The sequence below is a fragment of the Rosa chinensis genome, chromosome 2 (assembly GCF_002994745.2).
Source record: "Rosa chinensis cultivar Old Blush chromosome 2, RchiOBHm-V2, whole genome shotgun sequence".
NCBI lineage: Eukaryota > Viridiplantae > Streptophyta > Magnoliopsida > Rosales > Rosaceae > Rosa > Rosa chinensis.
In genome coordinates this window covers 39888791-39902364 of record NC_037089.1, presented here as the reverse complement: position 1 = coordinate 39902364, position 13574 = coordinate 39888791, and positions in this window count along the sequence as shown.

Below are 13574 nucleotides of genomic sequence, written 5' to 3'. Positions count from 1 at the left end.
CACACAAAGCAACCATAATTCGCAATATATGAATCTGAAAATTAACAATTAATCATAAAATTTCAGAAAACAACACTTGTTCAAACATGTGTGTCAACTAGGGCAAAACCAACGAAAATTACAAAGCAAAGGTACAAGGAGAATCGGATTACACCGTGATGAAGATGAGATGGATGAAGTGACGAATGGTCTCTTGAATTTCGAAAGCAATCTTCAAGGATGGTGATGGAGGTAGTGCACGGCTTGTCTTCTTCTTCCTTGGCCTTGCTTGCACTTCGTGGTTGCCCTAGAGGATGGAGAAGAGCACGGCTAAGCTAGAAGGATTTCTGAATTATTTTCTCAAAGTGTAAACACAAAGAACCGAACCCCAAAACGTTGAGAGAAGAGATGAATATATAGGGGACGGCTTCTAGGTCTTCAAGCCGTGTAAAACCCTAGAGAAACTCACGGCAATAGCTTGCTTCCTCCACATAATTTCCTCCAATGGTTTCGTGCCACATAAGCCCTATGAGGTGGTGCAACCAATCACGAAATTCCAGAATTAATTCCCTAAATAATCTTGCCGAAATAAAGAGATGAATTCTGATTTTAAGCTTCCCAATTCGGCCAAAATTCTTTAGGGAATGTAGGAATGTATCTAGACTTCATTTGAGCTTTTCTTGGTCTCCACCTTTTTCTTCTTTCCATAAAAATCTCTAGGGAAAAATCTCTTGCCGAAATATCTAGGGTTTCATCTTTAATTCACGGCTCATTCCTTCTTTTCCTCTTGGCTTGGACGGCAAAAGATATTCTAGGGTTTATCTCTTGATTTATTTCCATAAAAATAACCCTAGAAAATCTCCTTTTAATTTCTGATTTTCTTGGACGCCACCTCCTTGTTTCTCTCTAGCAAATTCACGGCAACAACATCTTTAGTGCTAGGGTTTGCGTCACAAACCCTAGTTCCATGGGCTCTTGTGGGCTTTTATCCAATTAGCCGAAAATCCAACAAGTCTTGAGAGTTTATGGGCCTCCATGCGTCACTTCTGTGCCATGTCATCTTCCAACGTCACAACACTTTATTTTTCCATTTCTATTTCATAGTAACGTTGGAAACTTCATTGATGGGCTTTCCTCCTTTCCGCAGGGTTTCCTGGTTGGACCAGGAAAACTTCTTTTCTTCATTTCTGCTCATTTCTGTGGCTCATTGTTCTTCATTTTTGCTCCCCTTGGTGATCGCAAGCTCCTCTTTCCATTTGTGAGTTCATTTCCACTTTCTAGCTCGGAGGTCCTGAAAATAGAAACTAGTAAGAAAAATAGAAACTTTCCTAAAATGAAAAATGGCAACTTTCCTAAACTGAAAATGGGAAACTTTCTAAAAATGAAAAATAGAAACCACTGAAAATGGAAACTTACTAAAAATGATAAATAGAAACTACAAAAATAGAAACTTTCTACAAATAGGAACTTTCCCAATCAAAGAATGGAAACTTTCCTAAACAGGGTTTTATTAAGGAAATAACGCAGAAAATGTAGGGAAAAACAAGTAAAACGTCGCATTAAAATGCTCCTATCAGGAGGAAGCAAGCAAATGCCGTGAGTTTCTCTAGGGTTTTGGACGGCTTGGAGACCTAGGGGCCGTCCCCTATATATTCTCACACTTTCTCAACGTGAGGGAGTTCCATTTTTTTTTTACGTTCTACACTTGAGAAAAAATTCAGAAAACTCTCTAGCCTAGCCGTGCTCTTCTCCATCCTCTAGGGCAACCACGAAGTGCAAGCAAGGCCAAGGAAGAAGAAGACAAGCCGTGAACACCATCCACCCTCCACCTTGAAGATTGCTTTCGAAATTCAAGAGACCACATCATCACTTCATTCATCTCATCTTCATCACGGTGTAATCCGATTCTCCTTGTAACTTTGCTTTGTATTTTCGTTGGTTTTGCCCTAGTTGACACACATGTTTGAACAAGTGTTGATTTCTGAAATTTTATGATTAATTGTTAATTTTCAGATTCATATATTGCGATTTATGGTTGCTTTTGTGTGAGTGTTTGATTAAATTTGCATGACAGAAATCTTTTGTATGATAATCTTGAATGGTTCGAAACATTTAGAGTTTTTATGTGAATGTTGCTACGAATTTGAGAACATGGATCAACTTTTTGGTTTTGTGTTCTTGAATCAATAAGTAGTAAAGGTTTTGTACAAAAACCGAATTTAATCAAAGAAGATTGCAATTAGGTGGACTTTTTCATACTAAGTTGCACATTTGAGTTGATAGCCTTTCTAGGTGCTTATTGCGTTAAACATGTATGATTGACTAGCTTTCTAGGGCTTGAATGCATGTTTGATAGGATTAGTCTATGTGCTTTCACTTAGATTAATTTGCATTGAAAGTAAAATATGGGAAATTGTTTGCTTTGAACGTTTCACATGATCAACTCCTCTTGCATGACTATGATGAACAATGATGAACTTGGAACGATTTTAATCATATAATTCAGTTTTGATCTTTGTTCTCACATCCCATTTGTGTTTTTATGTTTTTGCTTTTTAATTGTTTTGTTAACTTAGTATTTATTTTCGGAAAGAGAAAACCAAAAAAAAAAATCCCCCCTATTTTAGTAAATAATGTTTATAATTGTGAATACCTTTGTGAATATTATACTTTGTTTTAATTTTAATTATTTGTTTGTCCTACATTGACAGGTGTACCCTCAATCCCCGGAATAGAACGATCCCTATTTACTTTATACTACTAATGACATTTTAGGGTTAAATTGTGCGCTTCCCAAAAGCGACATCAGCTCCTATCAGAAAACCGAATTGGACTCAACTTGTGCCTTAAAAGTAGTAAAATCCATTACAGATTCGGAAATCTGCTTGTGCAGATCAGTCAACTTCAACGGAGTGTCAAAAATAGTTCAGAGCTTAGAAAATTATGATCTTTATATTGTTGGAAATCTATGGATGTCTAGTTTCCAGATATTTTTACAGCTCATCAATAGCTATTTTCTAGAGGAAGTTATGGCCGTTTTAGTTGACTGAGGTCAATCCTGCCGGAAATCTGTTTTGTGCCAAAGAAGTCCTAAATCAACACAAACTAAGAGAAACCAAGTAGAAACTAATTGGGAGTGCCTTGGGACATTCGTTTATATATACCATGTGTATTAGACGTCCAGGGGTGACACTTTTTCTCCACAAATTCGATTTCTCACCGGTTTGCTCTTGAGTTTCAGGTTTTTGCTACTTCAAGTTCCTAGGCGTGCCATCCTCCATCTTTGCCGTGATCTTCACCTTGTGCCACCACCTTGGAGCACGTGATCAAGGGTTTTTCTTACCACCTTCCATATGTTCTCTTCACGGTTTAGTGTTCTTGTAGTTGTATTTTTCTGTTTTGATTTTCTTATGTGTAAAACCGAAACCATGAGTTGACAATCTGATTTTTGGATGCAATTTTGATGTTCTTTTCAATGATTGATTGGTTTATGTGTGTTTGATCTTTGTTGGTTGCCGAAATATGGAATGATAATCTGGTTTTGTTTTATAGAAAACTTTTGCATGTTCTTGTTCTTTGGTGGCCAACTTAGGATGATTGCATGTAATTGGGGCTAGTAATTAGGTGAACGCTTGTTGATCCTAGTTCAATATGGTAGTAAAGGCTTTGTACAAAGGTCGAGATCAGATTATGCATGTAATGAAAAGACTTGCTTTGAGTACTTGAATTTGCATGTTTATTGACTAAACTTTCACTTGCTCTTAATGATTTGAATGCATGAGATTATGAGTCGCTTCGATTGTGTGATACTTGCATTTGAAATATATTGTTTAGGCGCTTGTTCTACTCAATTGTGTAAAGGGAAGTCATATAAGGGACATTGGGCGCTTGTAACTTTGTTTCTTGGTTGATATCGTTCCATGGTAACTAAAAGATTAAAGATTGCATGAATGAATTGAGCTTGAATTGTTCTTGATGAATTGTTTTCCAAAAATTCTTCTTTTCCCACCTTTGTATAGAAAACATTTTTGTTCTTTTATTGTTTTCTAAAATTTTTGATTTCAATCTTTAAAACCCCCCTTCTTTAATGTTTTCTTGTTTGTGTATATGTGTAATCGATTTAGGTTTTTAGTATGCATGTAAATTGTGAATAACTTGTTAATAATCTGAAAATATATTTTAATTTCGTGAATAGTGTTTTCGTGAATAGTGTTTTAGGATTTGTAATTGTGATGTTAACTTGTTAGAGTTTGTGTTGTACATGGATTTGTGTAGTTAGAGTTTAATTATGATTTGCTGTTTGTATTTGTGTTGTATATGGATTTCTAATTTAACTATAACTTGGATTCTTTGTAAATTTCGAATTGTTGTCTATATATACTTGTTATTTTCTTTTGTTTTGTATATTCTTATCTCTTAAATATTTCTCACATGTTAGCACCCTCAATCCCCAGCTTGAATGATCCCTGCTTATTCTATACTAACAACTACATTTTTCAGGGTTTAAATTGGCGATTGCTTTTGCACGTATCAGGAAGTATTTGAGATCATGAATGAGGATACCTTGGCCACCACACTTGAACAAGGAGTGGGCTACACCAAGGATGGCGTCACACTCCAAGAGGATGTGCTCAAGGAAACATGTGAGAACGAAATCATAGCTAATGTGTCCTTCCTTGAAGCATCATCCTTCGTAGGTAAGTCTCCTCCACCCTTGTCCATTCAGTTATCTGCTAATAAGACTTTACCTTCAGTGGTCCAGGCACCAGAACTTGAACTTAAACCTCTACCGGACCACTTGAAGTATGTCTACTTAGGAGATAAGGAGACTTTACCAGTGATTGTGTCCTCCTCTCTTACTTCTTCCCAAGAGGAGAGATTGGTGGAGATGCTGAAGCAACACAAGACCGCCATAGGATGGACATTGGCGGATATCAAGGGCATAAGCCCTACTACTTGCATCCATAGGATACTTCTTGAGGAGGGGACAAAACCCACTAGAGAGACTCAACATCGTCTCAACCCTCCTATGATGGAAGTTGTGAAGAAGGAGGTCATCAAACTCCTAGATTGTGGAGTTATATACCCCATTTCAGACTCCAAATGGGTCCCCAGTTCAGGTTGTACCTAAGAAGTCAGGAGTGACTGTTGTGAAGAATGCAGAGAACGAACTGGTGCCCCAAAGGACAGTTACTGGCCACAGAGTTTGCATTGACTATAGGAAGCTCAACGCAACAACAAGGAAAGATCACTTTCCTCTCCCATTCATTGATCAAATGCTTGAGCGACTAGCTGGACATGATTACTACTGCTTCCTAGATGGCTACTCAGGTTACAATCAGATTGCCATAGCCAATGAAGACCAAGAGAAGACGACATTCACGTGTCCCTTTGGAACATTTGCTTATCGTCGTATGCCTTTTGGACTATGCAACGCCCCAGGTACCTTTCAAAGGTGTATGGTAAGTATATTTTCAGATTATATTGAGAAAATCATAGAGGTATTCATGGATGACTTTTCTGTTTTTGGAAAAAGCTTTGATGATTGTCTTAATAATCTGGAAATTATTTTGAAGCGTTGTGTGGAAACTAACCTTCTATTAAATTGGGAAAAATGCCATTTCATGGTTAGACAAGGTATAGTTCTAGGGCATATTATCTCTTCTAGGGGAATTGAGGTTGATAAAGCTAAGGTAGACCTTGTGCGTTACTTACCCTCTCCCACTTCTGTGAGAGAGGTTCGATCTTTTCTTGGCCATGCAGGGTTTTACAGGAGATTTATCAAGGATTTCTCCAAGATTTGGAGACCTCTATGCCAACTACTCCAAAAGGATGTGCCGTTTGTGTTTGACAAGGAGTGTCAAGAGGCCTTTGACAAGCTCAAGGAGTTATTAACGTCTGCCCCTATCATGTTACCTCCAGATTGGTCCTTGCCCTTTGAGTTGATGTGTGACGCCTCTGACTATGCAGTTGGAGCTGTTTTGGGGCAAAGGAAGGACAAACGACCTTATGCCATCTACTACGCCTCAAGGACTCTGAATGATGCACAACTGAACTACTCCACTACAGAGAAAGAGCTCCTTGCGGTTGTTTTTGCCCTTGAGAAGTTTTGTTCCTACTTACTTGGTACCAAGGTTATTATTTGTACTGACCCTGCAGCTTTGAAGTACTTGATGACCAAGAAGGAGGCGAAACCAAGGCTCATTAGATGGATCCTACTCTTACAAGAGTTTGACGTTGAAATCAAGGACAAGAAGGGTAGTGAGAACGTGGTAGCTAACCACTTGAGTCGTTTGGTGCACGCAGAAGACCCTCTCCCTTTGGTGGAGACGTTTCCAGATGAACAACTCTTTGGAATCCAGGTAAGTGAACCATGGTATGCAGATATTGTGAATTACATTGTTTCTAGAAAGATTCCTGATACCATGTCACGTGCTCATAGAGATAGGCTTAAGAAAACTGTTAAGCAATATGTTTGGGATGAACCTTATCTGTGGAAATATTGCTCTGATCAACTGATTAGGAGATGTGTACCTGAACATGAACATAATGCTATACTTTCTTTTTGCCATTCTAAAGCATGTGGGGGTCACTTTGGGTCTAAGAAGACTGCGTTTAAGGTGTTAGAATCTGGGTTCTTTTGGCCAACGTTATTTAAGGATGCGTATGCATATTGTTTGACTTGTGATAGATGCCAAAGAACCGGAAATCTAAGCTCTAGAGATCAAATGCCTTTGTCTAATGTCATAACTGTTGAAATATTTGATGTCTGGGGTATAGATTTCATGGGACCCTTTCTTTCATCTTTTGGATTTCTCTACATCTTGCTTGCTGTGGATTATGTGTCGAAATGGGTGGAGGCAAAAGCCACTCGAACTAATGACTCTAAGGTTGTTGCAGATTTTATCAAGTCTAACATCTTTAGCAGGTTTGGCATGCCTAGAGTTCTGATTAGTGATGGTGGTTCCCACTTTTGCAATCGAACGATTGAGGCTCTCTTGAAGAAGTATGATGTGACACATAAGGTTTCTACACCTTATCACCCCCAAACAAGTGGGCAAGCTGAGGTCTCTAATCGTGAAATCAAGGGGATATTGGAGAAGACTGTGAATCCTAACAGAAAGGATTGGTCCTTGCGTTTGGAGGATGCTTTGTGGGCTTACAGAACTGCGTATAAAACTCCCATAGGTATGTCCCCATATCGAATTGTCTATGGCAAACCTTGCCATTTACCTGTGGAGTTAGAGCACAAAGCTTGGTGGGCTGTGAAGCAGTTTAACATGGATCTAGATGAGGCTGGGCTTCATAGATAATTGCAATTGCAAGAGTTAGAGGAGATAAGGAATGACGCCTTTGAGAGTGCCAAGATTTACAAAGAAAAGACTAAGGCATTCCATGATAAGATGATTCGTAGGAAGACTTTTGTTGTGGGACAAAAAGTTCTTCTATTCCATTCTCGTCTTAAACTCTTTCCAGGTATACTTCGTTCTCGTTGGATTGGACCTTTCATTATTACTAATGTGTTCCCTCATGGCGCTGTGCAGATCAAGAGTGAACAAACAGGTAACGAGTTCAAAGTGAATGGCCATCGCCTAAAGCCTTACTATGAGGCGTTTGTGGAGCATGCTGTGGAGGATGTACCCCTCCAAAACGCTCCACAACCTGAGGATTAAATGGAGGTACAAAGTCTAGGCTGAAAGACTATAAACATTAAGCGCTGCTTGGGAGGCAACCCAATTCAGAAGTAGCTGTGAAGGAGTCTACACACGCAGATTTGATTTCTCCTTCCCTATTTCTCTTTCTTTTCATGTTTTCGTTTTGAATTTAGTAGGTCTTTTCGTAAATGTCTACCCTATATGCTTAAGTGTTTCATTTCATGCTTATGATTGATTACATTGAGGACAATGCAATATTTAAGTGTGGGGGAAGGGATTTACACTTTTGTCTTGAGTCATATATATTGAAAAATACAAAAAAATCAGAAAATGTCAAAAATCATAAAAATTTCGTTGCTTTATTGAGTCATTGAGTCATGTTTTGGGTGAAATAATTTCTTCATCGTAGGCGCATCTATTAAGGTGTGATGTCTAGGTATGGTTTTGATACGAGAAGTGCTAGCAAAGGGTCTCGTCCCCTGCTAAACAAGTGAGCTGAGCTCCTCCAAAATCGTTCCCTTCCTTACCTGGTCACATCCCAAAGGAGTTACCGAAAGGAGAAAGGAAATAACTCTAGTCCCTTTGTGGCGTCTATTGAGTATTTTGTCATGTTGTTTTGAGTCTTAGGATGCCCTTTTAACTGTCTAGGATCATTCTATATCTCTGAAATTATGACTAAAAGAAGATCACAAAATTGAGATGACTTTAAAATGGTATTCTTTGGTTAATTGAGATATATGAAAAATATGTGCCTTGTAGTGGATATGGATTTCGTGACTTTGGTACAGAATATGAGCATGTTAAGATGAGTTTTGATTCATAAAAAAAAACCCATGTGAGATAATTGAGCCCATGTCCCTTTTTCTTGGAGTGATAAACGAAAATATACTCTTGTTTTCTTGGTGATGTTTTGATGATCTCATTATTCCTTCATCTTGATTGACTACTTGCCATAGATTAAGTTTGATGGACTAGAGAATGCTAGAATTCACTCTTGTGCTTGTTGAGACGTTTTATCAATACATGGCCCTGATGCTGGAAAGGATAGAGGCACCCTAGGAATTACCACCATTGCCAAATGAACATGTGTCCCTATTAGTGCCCGTCGTGGGACTCCTCTAGATAAACCCCTTTGAGCCTACGTTAAGCCTTTTTTTTCATCACCCTTAAAATCTTTAACCTAAACCTTAGTATAGCTATAACCCTACCCTTTGTTCTAAGAACTTAGTGGAGCTAAATTGAGACTTTACTTGAAGATTTTTGGCGTCAACAATGAAGAATGAGAAGAGGTGAAAGCTCAAGTGTGGGGGTAGACTTGTCCATGAGAGAAAAATGTGTGAAAAAGACGAGAAAAAGAAAGTGAAAAAGAAAAAGTGTACGGCTAGAAAATAAAAATTAAAAGAAAGAAATGTCTATGGAATTTAGTCCCCCATACTTGGTGAGTTTGGAGTTTACTTTGAATTGAAGGCCCATTACAGAAAAATTTGGCCTTTGTCCAACTCACTAGAGATCAAAGGATGTTTAAAGTGAAGTTTGGGCCCAACATGAAGACATTAGGCCCCTTTACAACACCCCCATGGGATAGTGACGTTTTTCCATACTTGGCGGATTTCTAGAAGTCTCTACATTTGCATGAGCTCTGCTAGGTTTTTAGGACACTTTGTTAAATTCCTTACCCTTCGTTTCTTTAAAACCTTGAGCCATGGCCTCATTACAACCTTTGATAAGACCTTCTTGATCCTTAAGATGGGACAGCCCTTGATGTGGAGCTGAGTTACAAGAGTTGAACCTATGGCTTGGGTTCATCTGTGCAAGTAGTTGGTATCTTTCATGAGATCTTTAAAAGAAAAATTATACATGTGCTTTCGTTTCTTATGATATGTGATATGCTTGTTATCTTTCACATATACTTGAGTGTATAAGCTTTTAAGCATTGCCATGATCTGAGAGAAGAAAGAGTGGATATACCTTTTGAGGATTTGAATCATACTTGTTTGAAGCATGCTTAACAGAAACCATCACCATTGTTCCAACCAAGTCCTACTTGTGTATATGTAACTTATGTGTTTTAATTAACTCTCGAATGCCTAAACATTGACTCTTGGTGAAGTGCTAATCTTGGTGTTGTGAAAGTAAGAGATTGCTGAGACAAAAAGTTAAAGGGCAATAGAGTCTGTTATGTGTCGAGTCTTTAAATTTTCTTTGAGTCGTAGTCATGTCTGTGTTGTGATTTTGCTAAGGGACTAGCAAAAGCTAAGTGTGGGGGAATTTGATAGGAGCATTTTAATGCGACGTTTTAACTGCCATTTCCCTACATTTCCTGCGTTAATTCCTTGAAAAATCCCTGTTTGGGAAAGTTTCCATTCTTTGATTGGGAAAGATCCTTATTGTAAAAAGTTTCCATTTTTGTAGTTTCTATTTCTCATTTTTGTCAAGTTTCCATTTTTAGTTAGGAAAGTTTCATTTTTCACTTTTAGTAAGTTTCTATTTTTCATTTTAGGAAAGTTTCTATTTTTAGTGATAGTTTCTATTTTCAAGACCTCCGAGCTAAAAAGTGGAAATGAACGCACAAATGGAAAGAGGAGCTTGCGAACGCTAAGACGAACAAATATGAGACTAAAAGGGCCACACAATTGAGCAGAAATGAAGAAATAAGCTTTCCTGTTCCAACCAGGAAACCCTGCGAAATGGAGGAGAGCTTACCAAGCAAGTTTCCAACGCAACCATGAAAAAGAAATGGAAAAATGAAGTGTCATGATGTTGGAGAATGAAAAGGCTTGAAGTTGAAGCAACAAGGCCCAAGAACTTGATGGATTGACTTGGATTTTTGATGTCGCTTTTGGGAAGCGACCAATTTAACCCTGAAATATCGTTAGTAGTATAAGCAAATAGGGATCGTTCTATTCCGGGGATTGAGGGTACACCTGTCATTGTCAAACAATTAAACAATTAAAATTAAAACAAAGTATAATATTCACAAATATATTCACAAGTATAGACATTATTTACGAAAATAAGGGGGGATTTTTGGTTTTGGTTTTCAAAAAAATAAACTAAGCTAACAAAACAATTAAAATGCAAAAACATAAAAACACAAATGGGATGTGGGAACAAGGATCAAAGTCGAAACTCATGATTAAAATTAATTCAAGTTCATCATTGTTCATCATAGTCATGCAAGAGGAGTTGATCATGTGAAACGTTCAAAAGCAAACAATTTCCCATATTTTACTTTCAATGCTAATTAACCTAAGCGAAAGCACCTAGATTAATCCTATCAAACATGCAATCAAACCCTAGAAAGCTAGTCAATCATGTCATGTTTAACGCATTAAGCACCTAGAAAGGCTATCAACTCAAATGTGCAACTTAGTATGAAAAAGTCCACCTAATTGCAATCTTCTTTGATTAAATTCGGTTTTTGTACAAAACCTTTACTACTTATTGATTCAAGAACACAAAACCAAAAAGTTGATTCATGTTCTTAAATTCGTAGCACCAATTATATCAAAACCCTAAGTGTTTGCAACCACATAAGATTAAAATACAAAAGTTATCTATCATGCAAATTTAATCAAACACTCACACAAAAGCAACCATAAATCGCAATATATGAATCTGAAAATTAACAATTAATCATAAAATTTCAGAAAACAATACTCGTTCAAACATATGTGTCAACTAAGGCATAACCAACGAAAATTACAAAGCAAAGGTGACAAGGATAATCGGATTACACCGTGATGAAGATGAGATGAATGAAGTGATGAATGGTCTCTTGAATTTCGAAAGCAATCTTCAAGGATGGTGATGGATGATGTGCACGGCTTGTCCTCTTCTTCCTTGGCCTTGCTTGAACTTCGTGGTTGCCCTAGAGGATGGAGAAGAGCACGGCTAAGCTAGAGAGAGTTTTCTGATTTTTTTCAAAGTGTAAAACGCAAAAGTGGGAACTCCTTGACGTTGACAGAAGAGAGGAATATATAGGAGCACGGCCTCTAGGTGTCCAATCCGTCCAAAACCCTAGAGAAACTCACGGCAATAGCTTGCTTTCTCCACATAATTTTCTCCAATGGTAGCTTGCCACATAAGCCCTATGAGGTGGTGCAACCAATCACAAAATTCCCATATAAATTCCCTAAATAATCTTGCCGAAATATATAGAGATATTTTCTGATTTCCTTCACCAATTTCGGCAACAATATATTTAGAGAATAAAGGGGGACGAACCTAGACTCCTTTGAGAGCTTTTTGTGTTCAACACATATTCTCTTTCCTTTAAAAGCTCCCTAAGAAATCTCCACGAAATCTCTTTATTTTTCTGATTTTTCCTCACGGCAAAACCCTAATTTCTCTCTTCATTATCTCTTGGCCGAATTCCCTAGGGTTTGCACGGCATTCCTCATTTTTCTCTTGGCTTGGACGGCAAAGTCTTCTAGTGTTTCTTCAAGTAGATTTTCTTTCCATAAAAATAGCCCTAGAAAAATCTTTGATTTTTCCTTTGATTTTTCACGCCACCTTTTCCTCTCCCTTTGGTTTTCACGGCAAAATATCTTTAGGGCTAGGGTTTGCGTCACAAACCCTAATGTCATGGGCTTTTATGGGCCTTGATCCAATTTGCCGAAAATCCAAAGAGTTCTTGGGCCTCGTTGCTTCTTCTTCAAGCCTTCTCATTTTCCAACGCAAAACACATTATTTTTCCATTTCTTTTTCATGGTTACGTTGGGAACTTGCTAGGGAAGCCTTCCTCCATTTCGTAGGGTTTCCTGGTTGGACTAGGAAAGCTTATTTCTTCATTTCTGCTCAAATGTGTGGGCCGTTTTCTCTCATATTCGTTCGTCTTGATGTTCGCAAGCTCCTCTTTCCATTCGTGCGTTCATTTCCACTTTCTAGCTCGGAGGTCCTGAAAAATAGAAACTAGTAAGAAAATAGAAACTATCCTAAAATGAAAAATGGCAACTTTCCTAATCTGAAAATGGGAAACTTTCTAAAAATGAAAAATAGAAATTACCGAAAATGGAAACTTACTAAAAATGATAAATAGAAACTACAAAAATAGAAACTTTCTACAAATAGGAACTTTCCCAATCAAAGAATGGAAACTTTCCTAAACAGGGTTTTATTAAGGAAATAACGCAGAAAATGTAGGGAAAAACAAGTAAAACGTCGCATTAAAATGCTCCTATCAATTTTCTGCAAAATGGATCAAGGCCCATGAAAGCCCAAGGAATTAGGGTTTGTGACGCAAAGATGTAACCCTAGAGATGTTTTGCCATGAAAACCAAAGGGAAGAGAGAAGTTGGCGTGAAAAGTCAAGAAAAGAATAAAAGATTACACCAAGAGATTTGCTAGGGTGGAGTTTATGGAAAGAAAAAGTATGGACATCAAGAAAAGACTCAAATGGCGTCTAGATGCATTCCTAGAAACCCTAAGGATGTTTTGGCCGAAATAAGAGAAGAAAATCAGAAATATATTCAAGGAATTTCGGCAAGAATATATTAGGGAATCATCTTGGAGTTTTGTGATTGGTTGGATGACACACTAGGGCTTACTTGGCAATTTTTCATTGGTGGAAGCTATGTGGAATTATTAATTTAATTCCTTGGAAAATAAACAGAAAATCACGGCTTGGAGAGCAAGTATTGCCGTCCCCTATATATATCTCTCTCCCCAAGACGTCTCACACACCCCTAATTCATAAAATCACTTCATACGCGAAAGCTCTCTCCATTCTCTAGTTCATCTTCTGCGTTTTCAAGCAAGGAAGGAAGAAGCAAGAAGAAGCCGTGTTCATCTCCACCATTCCACCTTGAGGCCGTGAAGATTGAGGCTTGCTTTCGAGTTTCATTAGTTCATCACTCGAGTTCTTCATCACCATCTCCATTCACGGTGTAATTCAACCTTCTTTCTTGTAATCAGTTTTGATTCTCCTTGTTTGATTTC